The 18,619-nt window shown below is 36.1% G+C and overlaps 1 protein-coding gene across 7 annotated transcripts in view; it reads right to left on the bottom strand.

Moving 5' to 3' along the window:
* Positions 1 to 18,619, bottom strand: part of ARHGAP32 (Rho GTPase activating protein 32) — a 263,606-nt gene that overhangs the window by 126,251 nt on the left and 118,736 nt on the right. Inside the window, exon 1 of one of the 7 annotated variants that reach the window (XM_053594097.1) lies at positions 9,934 to 9,953. The exons of the other annotated variants lie outside the window; for them this stretch is intronic. The gene's annotated coding sequence lies outside the window, so the exon portion shown is untranslated. Of the gene's footprint in view, positions 1 to 9,933; positions 9,954 to 18,619 lie in introns of those variants that run through there. 7 annotated transcript variants of the gene reach the window in all.

Here is an 18,619-nt window from a genome sequence, read left to right as displayed (position 1 = left end):
TGGGTGGCTCTTCAAAAATTTTCCAAAAATTCACATCACTTTCTGACAAGTTCACAGCAGGCCTGTATTTGCAGCAGGGACCAACTCTGTGTATCACGTGATAACAAGCCCCCCAGGAGGCAGATATGTGAAAAAATCAGACCTTGGTGATGCTGGTTAATGCAGGAAATGAGCAACAAAGAAGCTTAAAAATGTAACAAAATGAGCAAAGTAACTCCCTCTTTATCAGTAATTACTTTTAACTTTTAACGTGACTGAATTAAACCCTACAATCAAAAAAACAGAGATTGCAGAATAAAAAAAGAAACACTATACTATTATAGTCATGTGTCACCACAATGGCATTTTGTCAATGATGCACAGCACACACAACTGTGGTCCCATAAAATAGTAATACCACAGATTTACCACACTTCTTCTATGTTTAGATAAACAAATGCTTGCCACTGTGTTACAACTGCCTACATTATCAGTAAATTAACATGCTGTACAGGTGTGTTTCCTAGAAGCAACAGGCTCTACCAGATGCCTAGAAAGGCATAGTGGGCTGTACCTGCTCTAAGTATACTCTTGCAATGTTCACACAACTGTAACATTGCTTAACAATGTATTTCTCAGAAAACTTCCCTGTCCTTAACCAACTTAAAACTGTATATGATATCTACTGGAGATACAGATTTTAGATCTAAAGCTACAGAAAGATTGAAAATGAAAAGGATAGAAAGAGATATTCTGCTCAAATAGTGACAAAAAGAGAGATGTGGCTGTACCAACATTAAACAGAACAGACATTGAGTCATAAAAGGTGAAAAGACAAAAAAGAACATATATCAATATAAGTTCAATAAAGCAGGAAGAAATAAAAAGTATAAACAATTACACATCTGATAACAGATCATCGAAAGATATAAAGCAAAATCTGACAGAATAGAAGGAAGAAATAGTTCTACAATACTAGTATGAGACTTTAAGATGCCGCTCTTCCTAACGGGTAAAACAGAAGATGAGCATGGGGACAGAAGACTCCCACAGTCAGCTGACCACGTCCAACACACACGGACACTCGCCCAACAGCAGCAGTATCACACTCTTCTGAAGTGCCTATGGGGCATTTGCTGAAACAGACCCTGTTAGGGCACAAATTAAATCTCAACAGATTTTAAAAGGGATCATACAAAGAATCTTCTCTGAACCCAACAAATAAAGCTGGAAATCAATAAAAAATGAAAACTGGAGAATTCACAAATCTGTGGAAATCAACTCTCTCTTAAACAACTAATGAACCAAAGAGGAAATCATAAGAGAAACTAGAAAATATAAAGAGATGGCTGACAACGAAAACACAACATACCAAAAACTGACACAGGATGCAGGGAAAGCAGCCCTGAGAGAGAAAATTATAAACATTTCCATTAAGAAATAAGAAGAATCTCAAATCAGAAATCTAACTCAACAACTTAAGGTACTAGAAAAAGAGCAAACTAAACCCAAAGCTAACAGAAGAAAGAAAATAAAAATCAGAGCAGAGATTAACAAAAGGAGAAGACAGGAAAACAATCAAGAAAATCATCTAAACCAAAAGTTGGTGCTTTGAAAAGGTTAAAAAGGGCGGCGCCTGTGGCTCAAGGAGTAGGGCACCGGTCCCATATGCCAGAGGTGGTGGGTTCAAACCCAGCCCCAGCCAATAACCAAAAATAAATAAATAAATAAATAAGGTTAAAAAAAAATTGCTAAGCTTTTAGCTAGATGGAATAAAAAGCAAAGAGAGAAGAATAAAATAACTAAAATCAAAAATGAAAGTGAAAATGTTACTACCAATTCTAGAGAAATAAAAAGGATTAGAAAAGAGTGCTATAAACAACTGTATACTAAAACTAGATAACCTAGATTAAATGGACAAACTCCAGAACCACAAAACATACCAAGACTAAATCATGAAAAATAGAAAATGTATATAGAATTAAACCTACTAAGGAAGTTGTATCAGTAATAAAAAATCTCTCAACAAAGAAAAGCCCAGGACCAGACAGCTTCACAGAGAAATCTCCGACACTTAAAGAAGAATTAATAGCATATCTAATCAAATTCTTCCAAAAAATTAAAGAGAAGAAAACATTCTTTAACTCAATCTATGAAGCCACCTTTATAGTCTCAGCAAAGGTAAGCAAAGACACTACTTGAAAAGAAAATTACATAGCAATATCCTCTTCAAACTGATACAAAAACCCTCAGCAAAAACCTTGCAAATTAACTCAGAATCATATTTAAAAATTATACATCACAATGAAGTGAAATCTATTACTGAAATACAATGATGGTTAAACATACAAAAATCAATGTAATACAACACATTAACAAAATTAAGGGAGAAAAGTGCTTTTTTTTTTTTTAACTGATGCAGAAAAAGGATTTGAAAAAATTCAACACTCTTTCATAACAGAAACATCCACAAACTAGGAAGTATCTTCCTCAACAGAATAAAGACCATATACGAATATCAAAACTAACATCGTATCAATAATCAACAACTAAAATACTTTTGTTAACATCAGGAACAAAATTAATATGCTGGCTTTCACCATTTCTATTCAATATTGTACTGGAAGTTCCAGTCAGAGCAATTAGGCAAGATTAAGGAACATAAGGCATCCAAATTGGGATGGAAGAAGTAAAATTATCTCTGTTCCCATGGTACATGACCTTATATAAAGAAAATTGTATGTAGATTCTACAAAAAACTATCAGAATTCATAAATGAATTAAGCAAAATAGCAGGACACAATGAAAACAATCAAAAAATATGCTGCGTTCCTGTACACTACTGAGCAATCTGAAAAGGAAATTAAGAAAACAATCCCAATTGTGACAGCATTAAGAAGAAAAAAATATAATACTTAACCAAAGAAATAGACTTGTACAATGAAAACTATAAAACACTGCAGAAAGAAATTAAAGCCGACATAAATAAATGGAAAGTGGGTTGGAAGAAAATATGTTTACAAGATCAGCACTATCCCAAGAGACACATGGATCCAACGCAATCCTGCTGAAATCCCACTGATGCTTTTACAGCAATACCTTCTATCCTGAGAATTCTCAAGAAACCCCAAATAGCCAAAACAATCTGGAAAAGGAAGAACGATCGTGAAAATAAAGACAGATATGTAGACCAAATGAATCCCTCACACATACAATCAAATGATTTCTGACAAGGGGACCAAGACCATTCAATGGGGAAATGATAGTCCTTTTAACAAATGCTGCTAGAAAACTAGACATCCGCAAGCAGAAGAATGAAGGCAGGCACTTACCTAACACCATATACAAAGGTGAACTTGATCGAAGACTGAAATCTAAGACCTAAAACTATAAATAAGTATCTTACAAGAAAACATAAGGCAAAAATTTCATGACATTGGATTTGGAGATATTTTCTTGGATATGACACCAAAGGCACAGGCAACAAAAAATAAAATAGACAAACTGAACTTCACAAAAAATTTAAAAATTGTTGCATCCAGAGAAACTGAAAGATATAAAGGCAACCTAGAGAATGGGAGAAAATATTTACAAATCATAAAGGATGCGCAGGAGATTAGTACACAGGACAGATGGAGAACTCCTATAACTCAACAATGTAAAAAGCAAACAATCTGAAAAAATGGGCAAAGCACTAGAGAATAAGTATTTCTCCAAAGAAGATACAGAAATGACCAAAAAGCACATGAAAAGTTGTTCATGCGGGAAATGCAAATCTAAATGACAATGAGATCGCCCTTTACACCCATTAGAATAGCTAACTGTCAACCACTAAGAGGAAACAAGTGCTGGGGTGGAAGTGGAGAAACTTGAACTCCTGGGCATTGCCCATGGGAATGTGAAATGGTACACCCGTTGTGGAAGACAGTATGGTAGTACCCCAAAATTAAAAGCAGAATTATCCTATTACCTAGAATTACCTACAACCATCCCAAAACTGAAAGCTGGGACTCGAAGAGGTATTTGTAGACTCATGTTCACAGAAGCATTTTTCACAATGCTAAAATGTAGAAGTAACCCAAATGGTCCATCAACAGTTAAATAGCAAAATGCAGGTGTGCGAGTGTGGGTGTGCATATGCACGCACACTGGACTATCATTCACCCTCGGCCTTAACAAGGTAGAGAATTCTGACGCCTACTGCAAAATGAACGAACCTGAAGGACACTGTGCAAGGGTGAGTCACACCAGTGACAAAAAAATGAAGGGGTGACCTCACCTACACGCGACAAACCTGAAGGACACTGTGCGAGGGGAAGGTGTGACCTCACCTACACACGACAAACCTGAAGGACACTGTGTGAGGGGAAGGTGTGACCTCACCTACACAACTGAGGGACTTTAGTGTAGCCCAAAGAGCAAGTTAGAATATCAGCAGAGATTCAAACTAAAAATCAAACTCCCAAAGAAAACGCTATACATAAAATCTTTTATATCAGATATCAGCAGCAAACTACAAATAGTTGATGAAAGGATTAGTAAACACAAAAACAGGTCAATAGAGAAAGTACCTACACAAAACACAAAGAAAAACAGAACAAACAGAAGTTAACAATATAGTTCAGATCTTCGAGAAAACGTCAAAAACACAGCCATAGGTAAAACTGGAATCCAGAAGGAAACAAGACAAGGAAAGAGGCAGGAAAATGTATGTGATGAGGTATCAGATAAAACTTTCTAAAATTCATGAAAATTCGAGAAATCCAGTAATTCCAAATAAAATAAGAAATAAATAAGTTCTAAGCATATCATAATCATACTTTTCAAAAACAAAGATAAACAGATCATTCAATCTTTAAAGAAGAAACACATTACTCAAGAGGGAAAAAATTTAAATGACAGCTGAATTCTTCCAGAAACAAGAGAAGGGAGAAGGCAAAGAAAATATCTTTAAAGTACTGAAAGAAATATCAATACCATATCCCATGAAAATAACCTTCAAAACTTTAAGCAACATAGAGACATTCACATATAAAAACATCTCAGAGACTTTTTCTCCAATAGACCAGTCCAAAAAGAAAAGCAAAAACAAGTTCTTCAAGCTAAAGAGAAATGGTACCAGATAAAATCCCAGAACTGCAGTACCAGAAATGGTAAATATCTAAGTCACTATAAAACCTACCTTCTGAACAGTAACAGATGGAACAGTTTAAGAATATCTTCAAGTTATAAGGAAAAATATTAACAAGAATGTATTCACACCTAAACTGCCATGCAAAAGTGTCCAAAAAAGCATTTTCGGATGAACAAAAAACTGAGAGTTCCTAACAACAGAACCTCAATAAAAAAGCATCTAAAATACCCACTTGAGAAAGAAAAAGGATTCTGAGAGAATGAACTGAGATGTAAAGCAGAAATACTGAACAAATAATTCAGCAAATAAATGCATAAGAAAAAACAAATTAACCTAAATAATAACAACAATACTTAATTATGACAGATAAAAAGATGAACTATGATCCTGAGCAACACTAGCATGAAGGACAGGAATCGGAACAAGTTGAAATACTCCAAGCGCTGGTAAAGCATGAGAAACAGTTAAATATTGATAGATTTTAGGCTTTAAATTACATCTTCAAGTTAAAATAAAGAATAGAAAAATTATATATGCATAACTTCCAAACCAGAAAGGGGGATAAAATTTTAAAATGTCAGTAGGCACCAAAGAAATTAAGAACAGAAATAAAACCAGTCTCCCTAGGCAGAATTGGGAAGGAAGAGAAAAAGCAAAGAGCAAACGTCACAAAAACAGGCAAGGAGCTAAGGGGGGAAAACCTAACAGGAAAAGAAGATGATCAAATGGTGCCAACAAAATGGTAAAGGAGGCAGCTCTACATTCCAGTCCCTCCACAGAAATATGAAAAATAAGCACACTCTCTCAGAACCAACTATCCCAGTACTCCAGAAAACAGCAAAGGGTTTACATTCAACAACCAAGAGAACACTGAATCAAGGAAAAGGAAACATCAAAATAATAGGAAAGCCCAGCACTCTGATAGGGAAAAGTAGGTGGATCGCCTGAGCTCACAAGTTTCAGACAAGCCCGAGCAAGACACCTAGTCTCTTTTTTTTGTTTGTTTTTTTGTTAAGAGACAGAGTCTCACTTTGTCACCCTCGGTAGAGGGTCGTGGCGTCACAGCTCACTGCAACCTCCAGCTCTTGGGCTTAGGTGATTCTCTTGCCTTAGCCTCCTGAGTAGCTGGGACACCTGGCTATTTGTTGTTGCAGTTTGGCTGGGGTGGGTTCAAACCTGCCACCCTCTGTATATGGGGCTGCCGCCCTACTCACTGAGCCATAGGCACTGCCCCAAACGTTCTCTTTTAAACCAATGGCCCATACAGCCAGGCGTTGTGGCAGGTGCCCGTAGTCCCAGCTACTTGGCAGGGGCTGAGGCAAGAGGATGACTTGAGCCCAGAAGTTAGAGGTTGCTGTGAGCAAAGACACCACAGTACTCTGACAGTAACAAAGCAAAACTCTGTCTCAAAAAAAGATAGGAAAGCTTTGGCATTTTTACTTGCCCTTCTCCCAACCACTCACTGGCTCAGCAACAGTCTTGATAATGAAAATCATCTGTCCCAATGTGGGACCCTGGTCTCTGGGTCTGGAGGGAATAAAAAGATCTTATTGACAAACCACTACCTTTGGTCTCTTCTAACCTGTCTAGGACTACCTGAAGGACACACAAGGCACTCACCTCTATTTCACCTAAGAAGGAAGTCATTCAGGGAGGAAAAGCAGGGATCACTACACAAAAACACAGGTACCTGGAGCATAAAATTATAGTTGAGATAGAAAGGAAACATAAAATTTAGAGGAAAAGCTGAAAAGGAAGGTTCTTTAGGAAATAAGAGCATTCAAAAATGCATGGATATACTGGGATATTTGGAAAGCCTTGCACATGTCCAGCATAGGATATGTTCATGAAAAAGCCAAGAAACCCCTGAATTACCACCTCTAGCCAACCACTAGGCTAAGTTCAACGGGATGTGGAGACTAAAGCAGATCTGTAAATAGCCTAATGTAAATGTAAATGTAAAATGAAGACCTGGATTCCCTAGGGATAGTGCCTTTTTTTCCTTGTTTTATTTTATTTTTAGCTCCTGACATTCAATAAAATCCCAAACAAACACTACCTGAACACAAGAGAGACTTAGTGAGCACACCTGACAAGGAATGTTATTAAAAAAAAAAAAAGTTTTGAAAAATCACTAACCAGACTATTGTATCCTTAATCAAAAACCAAACAAATGTCCCCAAATTTCCAGCATTACCACATTGTAATATTCAATGTGGTAATATCTAGTATGCAAAACAAAAAAAAAAATTACAAAGTATACAAAGAAATAGGAAAGCAAAGATATTCACAATACAAAAAAAAAAATCGACAGAAACTATCTGTAGGAAGTTCAGATAAAAAATTTAATTAAACTTTAAATAAACTATATTACACACATAGTCAAACATTTCAAGGAAATCATAGATAAAAAAAGTAAAAAACTCAAGAAAATTATTCTCAGGATAACTGAGAATCAATAAAGAAATAGGAAGTATTTTAAAAGAAACAAAAAGAGTAGGGCTAGAAAGTACATTTAAAATTAAAATTTTACTGAAGGGCTAGACAAGCAGATTTAGGCAGAATGAAAAAAAGAATCAACCACCTTAAAGATAAAACAGCTAAAATTAAAATTAAAAAAAGAATTAAAAAAAATTAGAAAAGTACCAAAAATAAAACAAAGCAAGGGACCAACATGTGCACCATGAAAAAGCTGAGAAAAAAGAGAAAGTGGCAAACACTAATTGAACATAATGGCCAAAATCATTACAAATTTAATGAAAATTATTAATCTACAAATCAAAAATCCACACTGAACTCAAAGTAGGATGAATCCAAAGAAACCTAAAATAAGACACATTATAATCAAACTTCTGAAAGAAATGGTCAAAGAGAGACTCTTGAAAGCAGGAAGAAGGAAGCAATTGTCACATACAAGGGATCATCAATAAGATTAGAAACTAATTTCTCAGTAGAAGACTTGGAAGCCAGAAGGCAGTGAGATGGTATATCTAAACTGTTGAAAGAAAAGCACTGCCAACTGAAAATTCTATACTCAGCAAAACTGCCCTTCAAAAACTGGAGAAAATAAGACATTCAGAGATTTAAAAAAATGAAGGCGTTGACTGACACTAGATCTATTACAGGAGGTGTGACAAGTTCACAAACTCATCCTAGAAAAACTGCTGCATGCCTCATTGCTGACTACCTTTGCTCACCTTCAGAGTATTCTCACTGGGAAGCCATGCACTGCCACCAACCAGCACCTCATTCACCCTTCAAAGCAGTTTTGGAACTCTTTTTCTGGAATGGCCATTAAAGCTGTTGTTGTATTACCCTTGATGTCCTGAATGTAATCAAAATATCTTTCCTTTATCCTTGGGGGTTAGATCAGGGAAGCAGGGAGGGTGTTTCAATACAGTTATTTGTTTACTGGCTAAAAACTCCCTCACAGACGGTGTCATGTGAGTTGGTGCATTGTTATGATGCAAGAACCCTGAGTTATTAGCCAAGATTTTCAGTTAAGATTTTCCTAATTTTTTCTTTATCAAAGTTTACTTGGGTCCACTATGTTTTTCACAGTCAGCTGACAATTTTGACACACAACTTGAGGAAGTGTTGAAATGCTTTCATCAGTTCTGCTCATTACTGGCTACCCTGACCTCTCTTCATCAGCAAAGCTTCGTCTCCCCTTGGAAAAATAATTTCATCCATTTGTACACTGCCATTTTATTCATGGCATTATCACCACATACTTGTTGTATCATATCCCTGCTTTCACTTCCACTCTTCCCAAGTTTAACAAGAAATTAATAAATGTCTGTCACTCTAATTCAAGCTCAAACATTCTCACAACAACACACAAAATCACGTAACAACAATAATGAACACCCATCAGCAAGACACTGCCACATGAGAACATAACACAGGTATGAGACATTGATACACCAAGATTATGGAACCTCACCGAGTTGTCTGTACAGTGCTGGCAACGTAAGTAAAAAGGTAGCAAGTTCACAAACTTAATTGTCAGACTTCATATAAGAAATGTTAAAGTCATAAAAATTCAGATGAAAGGATGCTACAGGTCAATTCAAGGCCGTAAGAAGACAAAGATCTCCAGTTAAATACATGGGCAAATGTAAAGATCAGTACTATTTAAATTGTGGTTCAGAATCCCACTTTTTGTTTTCTCTATGACTTCAAAGAGGCACATGAAGTATAAGAAGGCTTAATTTGCAGCATCAATAACAAGGGAAATGGCACTGGATTGGAAAGAGGACAGCTTTTGTACAGGACTTAAATCAGTATGAATTCAAAACAGACGGATATAATTTTAAGATGTTATACATAGTCACCATAGTAACCACAGAGAAAATGTGAATATAAAATGCTAACAGAAAAAAAAGAGAAGAGAATCAAAACATGTTATTAAAAAATTCCAACTAAATAGAGAAGAGGACAGTAATGGAGGAAATGAGAAGCAAGACCTGTAAGACACAGAAAACAAAAAGCAAATGGCAGAAGCCCTTCCTTAAGAGTAATTATTATAAAATTCCACAATTATAAAGCAAAGATTGGATAACAGACTAAAAATAAACATGATCCAATTACATCCTATCTACATGACCTTTTCTCTCCAAAGCTGGAAGTGAGCAGCTTTAAGAAAAGGGCTGTCCCAGCACAGACCAAACAACAGGATTCGCCTGCCAGTCCAATCCTGCCTCAGTCTCAGTGCTCACTTCTCTTTCTTACTAATTAATGTCCTTTGTGGCACTTTTTTTTTTTTTTAAACACAGTAAGACATTTTGTCTACATTAAAATCTGTTCAGGCAAATAACCTTTCTTGTCAGTCATTTCTTTTTGGGAAGGCATTTGACGTCTCTTGATTGGCAGAAGGTATTTCTCCTGTTATCTTGACATTTCCAAAGCAAAAAAATCTGTAAAAGTATCAAACCATCCTTTACTGGTATTAAATTTTCTACTTTTAGATTTGTCACCCTCCTTTTGCTTTACATTGTCATACATGGGTCACTATGAAAGTTTTGAGACAGTCTGTGTTATGGTCCATTATTTCACTTCTAGGAAACAGTCGATAGCATCCTTTCTGATTGGGTGTTGCAAGTTTCGACTTGCTCAGCTTACATTTCTTGATTTGTGTGTATCTCAAAACTTTCATAATGATCCACATATAATGAATTTGCTTTTCCTTAAATCATATTAGAGCCTTTAGGTATGCCTTTGTTCTAGCAATCCCACATTCACATAAAGGCTGCTAAAAGGTCCTTTGGAAGAAGTACACGGTCTCCACAGTTGGTACAGCTGCAGCGGCTCTGCTGCTGCGTGAGTTTCCTTTTCCTTCAGTACAATGCTTCTTACACTGGATTCGTTTATCTTGATTGGCAGGTGACCACAGCTACAGATCTCAATGGATGGTATAGATCAAGCAGTTCCAACTTTTTTTTTTTGGACTGTCATGACTTTGCTTCTTGAGAACACGTCCAGCATCACTAATAATACTTCCTATGGGTGCCACGGTGATATTCACAGTTTACTGCGTGTACTGAACATGATGAAAAATATGCAAGATCACGAGAGATCTCTTTTACAGTTTGCTGGAGAGATGAAACGCTCACACAGAGAGGATCAGCATCACACAGGAGGAGAGCAGCTGGGAGATCCTCACAGCAGCACAGTATTATACAGTTATATTTTAATAGAGTTACAATTTAACACTGCATCTTATACTTGTTTACATTTCTCTAGACTGCAAATGGCACCATATTCTGTGTATAAGTTTGTGCGTATGTTTTAATAAATTTTAACTTTTTGTCAATAGAATGTGTATATTTTGACAGTAAATGATAAAATATACTAGGATCTACATATATTTTATGTATTCATAATGTACCTTTTTCATATTTTTAAATATTTCTAGGATATATAGACAACTGCAAGTTTTCTCAAATTGTCACAAATCTCCAAAAAAATTCCCTGATATACAGTATTTATTTTTTAAAATCTGCATAAAGAGGACACAGGCCATTTAAATAATTGTTCAAGGATCAACTATGTGGAATGTAAGTGGAATCACTGCGTATTTGATGAATGAATAAACAAATATGTCTCAACGAAAAATGTTACTCATTTTCAAAATCAATCCTTCATCTTTCCTCAGATATTCTCATTTTACTTCTGAAATCCCAAAGTAAACAGATTATACTACCATCCAGCCAAGAGACCAACCTCATCAGGCTAGAATCCTCAACCTCACCTCCTCCCTACATATACTATCTTCTACATTCCAAAAATCAAGATCTAATATCTCTCCTGTCTCCCAAAACGTGTCTCTCATACCTATCCCTTTTTATTTCTGTTCCCCACTGCTCCTTGTTCCAGGCTTCCCTGAATTTAGGGTGATTAATAATCTTCTAACTGGTTTCTTTCTATTTCCTACTACACATTGATCATGGTACTCTCATCTCAAAATCTAGCAATACTTTCCCAATTTCTCCTAAGAAATTGAAAGGTAACGTTCAAATACCTTAGATGATCACTGAAGGCCCTCTACGCTGCTATTCCAAATCATTCTTCCTCATTCATCACCTTCCCTTCCTGGTACTTCTGTCTGTACTATTTTTCCTTCAATAAAAGTGAAGACTTTTGAATGCCATAGGAAATAACCTCCCTTGCCTTTGAATACCTATTAGCACTGTTACAACATTTATTACATTCTTCTTATCTGATGTTTATTGGTTTACTGCTTATTCTCTTTGAGGAAAGAATTTCTGTCTGCATCATCAGTGGTATTCCCATAGGTGGATGGAATGTACAAGGTTTTAGATAAAACCTCCTACATGAATTACAGGTTTAAAGACATCCAATCTACATGCCTGAACATTTATATATCTAACACAATACCTGAACCCCATGTACCAAGAGTATACACTATGAAGAACTAAACTATATCTGCTCACAGAAGTTTATGGCAGGAACGCAATGATTTAATTTTCACTTCCTTTAATTTAACAATAGGTCAATCTTTTGTCTATTAGAAATGGCAAACAGGGCGGCGCCTATGGCTCAGTCAGTAAGGCACCGGCCCCATATACCGAGAGTGGTGGGTTCAAACCTGGCCCCAGCCAAACTGCAACCAAAAAATAGCCGGGCGTTGTGGCGGGTGCCTGTAGTCCCAGCTACTTGGGAGGCTGAGGCAAGAGAATCGCTTAAGCCCAGGAGTTGGAGGTTGCTGTGAGCTGTGTGAGGCCACGGCACTCTACCGGGGGCGGTACAGTGAGACTCTGTCTCTACAAAAAAAAAAAAAAAAGAAAGAAAAGAAATGGCAAACAGGGTCAGGAATGGTAGCTTATGCCTATAATCCTAGTACTTTGGGAGGCCAAGGCAGGAGAATCACTTGAGGTCAGAAGTTCAAGATCAGCCAGAGCAAGAGTGAGACCCCATCTCTACCAAAAATGGAAAAAATAAGCCAGGCATGTTGGTGTATTCCTGTAGTCCCAGACGGGAGGTTGAAGCAAGAAGATCACTTGAGCCCAGGAGCTTGAGGTTGCCGTGAGCCATGATGACTCTACTACACTCTAGCCTTGGTGACTGAGACCCTGTCTCAAAAAAAAAAAAAAAAGAAGAAGAAGAAGAAGTAATAGCAAACAGGATTTCTAAATCCTAAATTTCTAATTGCTTCCAAATCTATCTTGGAGTTATTTTTCCTACTTTTCTATCACCATGGAAACTAATCATAATTAATGTTGTTAGGAACTTTAAAAATACAACTCTATTCAGCAAGCCATCAAATGTTCAGAAAAGTCTTTTCTAGATATGGAAAATGGAAATCAGTAGCACAGAGCAGAGTAAAAATACACCACTCCATCCACAAAAGAAGCCATTCACCAAAGTCCAGTCAACAGATCACAGACGAGGCACAGAAAGAGCTCCTTTCTTTTATTCATATTTTATAATTCTCTAATGGTTTGATTTCATTGTGTCATACCTATGAAGCTTGTAAACATGTTTCCTTTCTTTTCAGTAACTTTTAGTAGATACAACAGAGACATGAAAAATGATTTCTGTTATACTGTATTATGTGGTCCACTCACCCTACCTTCAACTTCTAATATTCAATGCTGAAAATGCTACTTCAAAACTACACAGTTCAGGATGCCAAGAGGAAGAATAACTCTACAGGACATTCACATCTCACATGGTTAGTAAGTGAAATAAGTTCTAATTTCAACATACAAGGCAAAAAAAAGAAAAAAAAAAAAACAACAAATCAAATTACCTTTCAAATTTATTAGGAAAAAGCTAAAGACTCACATGTTATCTTATTAAACCTAACAGCCAATTTTTCCTTCCAGAACTGGAATAGACCACTAGTTCCTCAGTTGAACTCCAGATAAAGTAACTGATTTGCTCATCTTCAAATGTAAGAATCCCCTCAGCTCAGTGAGATGGCCACGGTGTGAAGAACACATGGAAAATAAGACTAACTGACACAGCAGCAGAATTCCATTTCTCATCTTACTGATGCTCACTCAAGAGTACATACTTGTCAGGAAGCAACGCTTCATAAATATTTTCACATTTTTCACAAGGAAAGACCAGTGGCACTGGGGTTAAGGGCTGAACAATATCCCTAAAGATAAAAGATAAAGCCCTCCAGGGGGCTCATCTCCCCCCCAAGCTATGTTTACATTCCAGGGTGCTAGTGAAATAGAGATGTAGACCCCTTTGCCCAGAGAAGATTTATTTACATCCCAGAGCAAAGGAGTCTCTCTCTCTCTCTCTCCATCTAAGGAGAATGGAAAGAAGCACTAGCTATCCAAGTTCGACATTTCATACTTCTGGAGTTCCTTTCTTTCGCTACAAAATCCCACTGTACACGCGGGTTCTAACTGGCTCTCACCAAGTCACTCTGTGGAGAACTGGGCCTAGGGAACCAACACAGCTTATGGTGTGAGTAAACACAACGTATGATTTCTGATCCAGGGACTTCATGTTTCTGTTGGGAGCAGAGGGGAGTCTGTGTGTCTGCAGTAGGGCTTATACGTAGGGCATAACATAGTTTCAGATTCAACAGTATTTTTCAAGCACATTCAGTTGGATCCCTGAGTGACAACTACATGTACAATTATGAATCTACAATATATGTATTTTCTCCTTGTCCAACCACTTTTACGCATCTAACTCTGGGACTGGATAATCTAAATGAGATACAGTGAAAATCCAGCACTTGGAAGAGAGCAACACTGATAACTCCCTATCTGAACTTTTTATTTCAAATCTTCCCTTCGAAAGACAGTGATTTCCCAAGTAAGATAGAGTATCACTACAGAATATGTGAAAACGTAGAGTTGAAATTTATTTCTTTGGGCTTGGGGAAAACCAAGCTTTCTGGTAAGGATGAGAATAACAAAACTAGCCTGGCTTTTGTTTCGAATTGTGATGCATGTAATAATATGTACGTCTACATGAGACATTTGTTAACGGAAAATATCTGTAAGTGTCTTAACAAAAGAAGGGGCTATAACCTTTTCATTAATTAATTGATTTTTATTACTAATGAAAGCCTAACCGATAGGGAGCACTTATGTGAAGTCATGTTCACAGCCTCATTCCTTATACCACTGCTCAGGGTATTAAGCACAAGTCTGACATTCAGGATTTTACTGATGATGATTTGACCTCACCTAAGTGCTTCCTTAGAACTTTTGCCTTTCTTTAAGGTACTTTTAAAATTCGTTAAACTATTTTAATAAATAATTTCATTATCATGTTACTTAATTTCAGAGTCTTCTGCAACATAATTAGAATAGATACATTTATTCCCATTTTACACAGGAGGAAACTGAGGAACAGAGATGTTAAGGGTTTACTTAAGATCACACAGGTTATGCTGCACTATACTTTTTAAGCTTCAACTACATTAAATATGTCAGGATATTTCAGAACTACGATAACTATTATTTCCTTTTAGTTGAAATAGTAGAACTACTATTTCCTTTTAGTTGAAATAGTAGAACTACTATTTCCTTTTAGTTGAAATAGTAATTCTGTCAATTAATTCTTTTCTTTTTTTTTGTAGAGACAGAGTCTCACTTTATGGCCCTCGGTAGAGTGCCATGGCCTCACTTAGCTCACAGCAACCTCCAGCTCTTGGGCTTACGTGATTCTCCTGCCTCAGCCTCCCGAGCAGCAATTAATTCTTTTCTAGCACAAAGGAACGTGTATAATGGCTCTACAGTCAGACTGCCTTGATTCAAATCCAAGCTCCTGCCAGAGCTACAATCTTTAATAAATTCTTAATCTTCTCACTGAAGTTTTTGTACCTAAAGTTTTTGTGCAAAGTTAATAACACAACATACAAGCAGCATTTAGTATAATGCCTGGCTCACAGGAAGAATCCAATAAAGACTTGTTTGTATTTGTGACTTATAATTCTAATTTATTTAAAATGAAACTTTAAGCTTTTTAACATTTTTATGTTACGATATCTCAAAACTCTTATACTCAAGTCAAACTTTCTTCCACATTTCCCTGTATCAAAGCATGAACGCGTCTAATGACAGGAAGCCACAGCAGCACTTCTGAGCCCTGAGCAGGCGGCCTTCCTACGCAAAGCTCAAGATATACGAATCAGAGTTATACTTTCCCTGTGCCCTGTTTCTGTCAAAACTGAAGTTCTTACATTCATATTAGTTTAACTTAATGTTTTATATATCAGATAAAAACAAACAAATTAACAGCTTCAAATAACTAGATGATAAAACATACACAACTAGGACTACCCATCCTCCTGTCCACTAGATGGCAGCACAACACACGGCACAGTACAAAGGGATGGACACCTCAAATTGTGAAGGAGAACACAGGTGTTTTCTTTTATCATCTGGTTATTTGAAGCTGTCAGTTAATGTGTTTGTTTTTATCTGATTTCATATAAAACATTAAGTTAAATTACCAAAAAAGATCCTTCCCTGAGGAAGACAGACGAGTGGCTAACAAACATGATAAAATGCTCATCATCCCTGATCATCAGAGATAAACAAATCAAAACCACCCTGAGATATCACCTCACCCAGTGAGAATGGTCCACATCACAAAGTCTCAAAGCTGCAGATGCTGGCGTGGATGTGGAGAGAAGGGAACAAACACTTTTACACTGCTGGTGGTACTGCAAATCAATACAACCTTTTGGAACGAAGTACGTAGGACCCTCAAAGAACTCAAACTAGACCTCCCATCTGATCCTGCAATTCCATTACTGGGCATCTACCCAGAAGAAAAAAAATTCTTATATCATAAGGACATTTGCACTAGACTTTTTATCACAGCTCAATTTACAATCGCCAAAAGGTAGAAACAACATAAATGCTCCCCAACCCAGGAATGGATTAACAAGCTGTGGTATACATATACCATGGAATACTACGCAGTCGTTACAATTTTAATGGAGACTTTACAACTTCTGTATTAACATGGATTGAGGTGGAACACATTCTTCTTAGTAAAGCTTCCCAAGAATGGAGAAGCAAGAATCCAATGTACTCAAATCTAATATGAAGGCAGTAGATGAGCTAATACAAGGGGTGGGGAAGGGGAACGAGGGAGCAGGGAGAAGGGGGGAGAGGGGATGGGGCTCACACCTCTTGAGAGCAGGGCACAACTGTAAGAGGGACTTTAACAAATGCAATCAGTATAACCTAATTCTCTGTACCCTCAATGAATCCCAATAATAATAATAATAATAATAATAATAGTAAAAGAGAATAAACTGATCATCTCTTCACATCTTACAAGAGATCATTTCTCCTTCATCTTGAAAAATGTTTTTGTAAAATGTTAATAAATCTTTGTTTTTGGACAATGGAACTGCCACAGAGGGAAGAAAGTACAATAATGATAAATTTACAGAATTTAAAATTACAAGCAGCTTTACTTAAAACAAAAAGCTTTCTAGTAACTGCTTCCCTTTTTCTTTTTTTTAGGTTTAAATTTCTCTAAGCAAAACATAAAACATTTATACATCAAAATCTGTAGAATTTGACCAAAGTACTACTCAGAGGAAAATATCTAAACACAAATGTACTTATTAAAAGAATAAACTATTATTTTATTATATATCATTATATAATGATACCTATAGTATTCTACTTCTCTAGAATAGAAGTATGTGTAGTGCAGTATGAATATTTGACAGAAGTGGTTAATGAAAAATCATGTAGTTAAGTACATGTTTATTATTCTTATCTCCTTTTCAGGAAAAAAAAAAAAAAGAAAATTTAACAACTAACCTTTTAATTCCATAAACAAGAAAAAAAAGAACACTTAGGAATGAATGATATAAAAATGAAAGAGAAAAAAAAACTAAGCTTGATCTATTGATGAACCGTAAGCTGATTCTTTAATAAGACCAAACTATAGATTATATGCAAGGTATTCTTAAAAAGCTTAAATCTGAAAAGCTACACTAAATTGACATCTTTTAATAAAATATAAATGATAAAAATTGACCTAAGGAGACACAGAAGAACCTATTTAGACTGATAATCAAATTGTAAGCTGAAATGGTAATTAAAGTCTAAGCCCCTATTTGGAAACCAGGCCCAAAAGGTTTTACCAAATTCTACTCAGTAGGTAATTGCTACTTACACAAACTATTCCAGGGCATTTATTTTAAGAGGAGGAACAGTGGAAATTCTCCAGACTCAAGCTAGTGGACAAAGATAGCACAATGGTTGACATCACTCATTAACACAGATGCAAAAATTATTAAATCTTAGTAAAGTGAAAAAAAAAAAAAAACCTTTATTTTTCAGAGTATATGTAGCCAAGTAAAGTATGTCCCAGGAAGATAAAGATGTTTCAACAAGCTATTTCTATGACTAGAGTGATTCCTTGTACTAATTATTAAAGACAGCTTACTCAAACTCTATGGAAGCAAACTGAGAATATGATATGATATGATATGATATGATTAATAAACATGTACTTACTACATGATTTTTAAGGCTTCTCCTACCCTGATGCTATTATATCCTTTTCTTTTTCACCTATTCACAACCTCAGTTCTTAAATCAGACCTCAGAGTTCATGTATAAATCCTTAGTATACTAGTGTATTCAAGAATTATAGTTCCTTTTCAGTGTGTAGATAAGGAAAATAAGACCAAGATAAACTGACAATCTTCTCCAGTATTTTTCATCGACGATGAGGATGATTGCATCTCAGGGTTCCCTGTTCTGATCCAGAGGTCTGTATCAAGAGGTTTTGTGCCAGTACCATGTTGTTTGGGTTATGACAGGCTTATAGTATAGCTTGAAGTCTGGTTAATGATGCCTCAAGATTTGTTCTTTTTGCTTAAGGTTGCTTTGGTTTGGGGGGGCTCTTTTCTGATTCCAGAGAAAGCACAGAATTATTTTTTTCTAGATCTGAAAAAAAATGACGTTGATATTTTAATAGGGATTGCATTGAATCTGTACATCACTTTGGTGTACTGACATTTTAACAATG

This window comes from Nycticebus coucang, chromosome 6 (genome assembly GCF_027406575.1).
Source record: "Nycticebus coucang isolate mNycCou1 chromosome 6, mNycCou1.pri, whole genome shotgun sequence".
In the NCBI taxonomy this organism is placed as follows: Eukaryota; Metazoa; Chordata; class Mammalia; order Primates; family Lorisidae; genus Nycticebus; species Nycticebus coucang.
The sequence above is the reverse complement of the archived record's forward strand: the minus strand, read 5'-3'. Positions and strand labels throughout refer to the sequence as shown.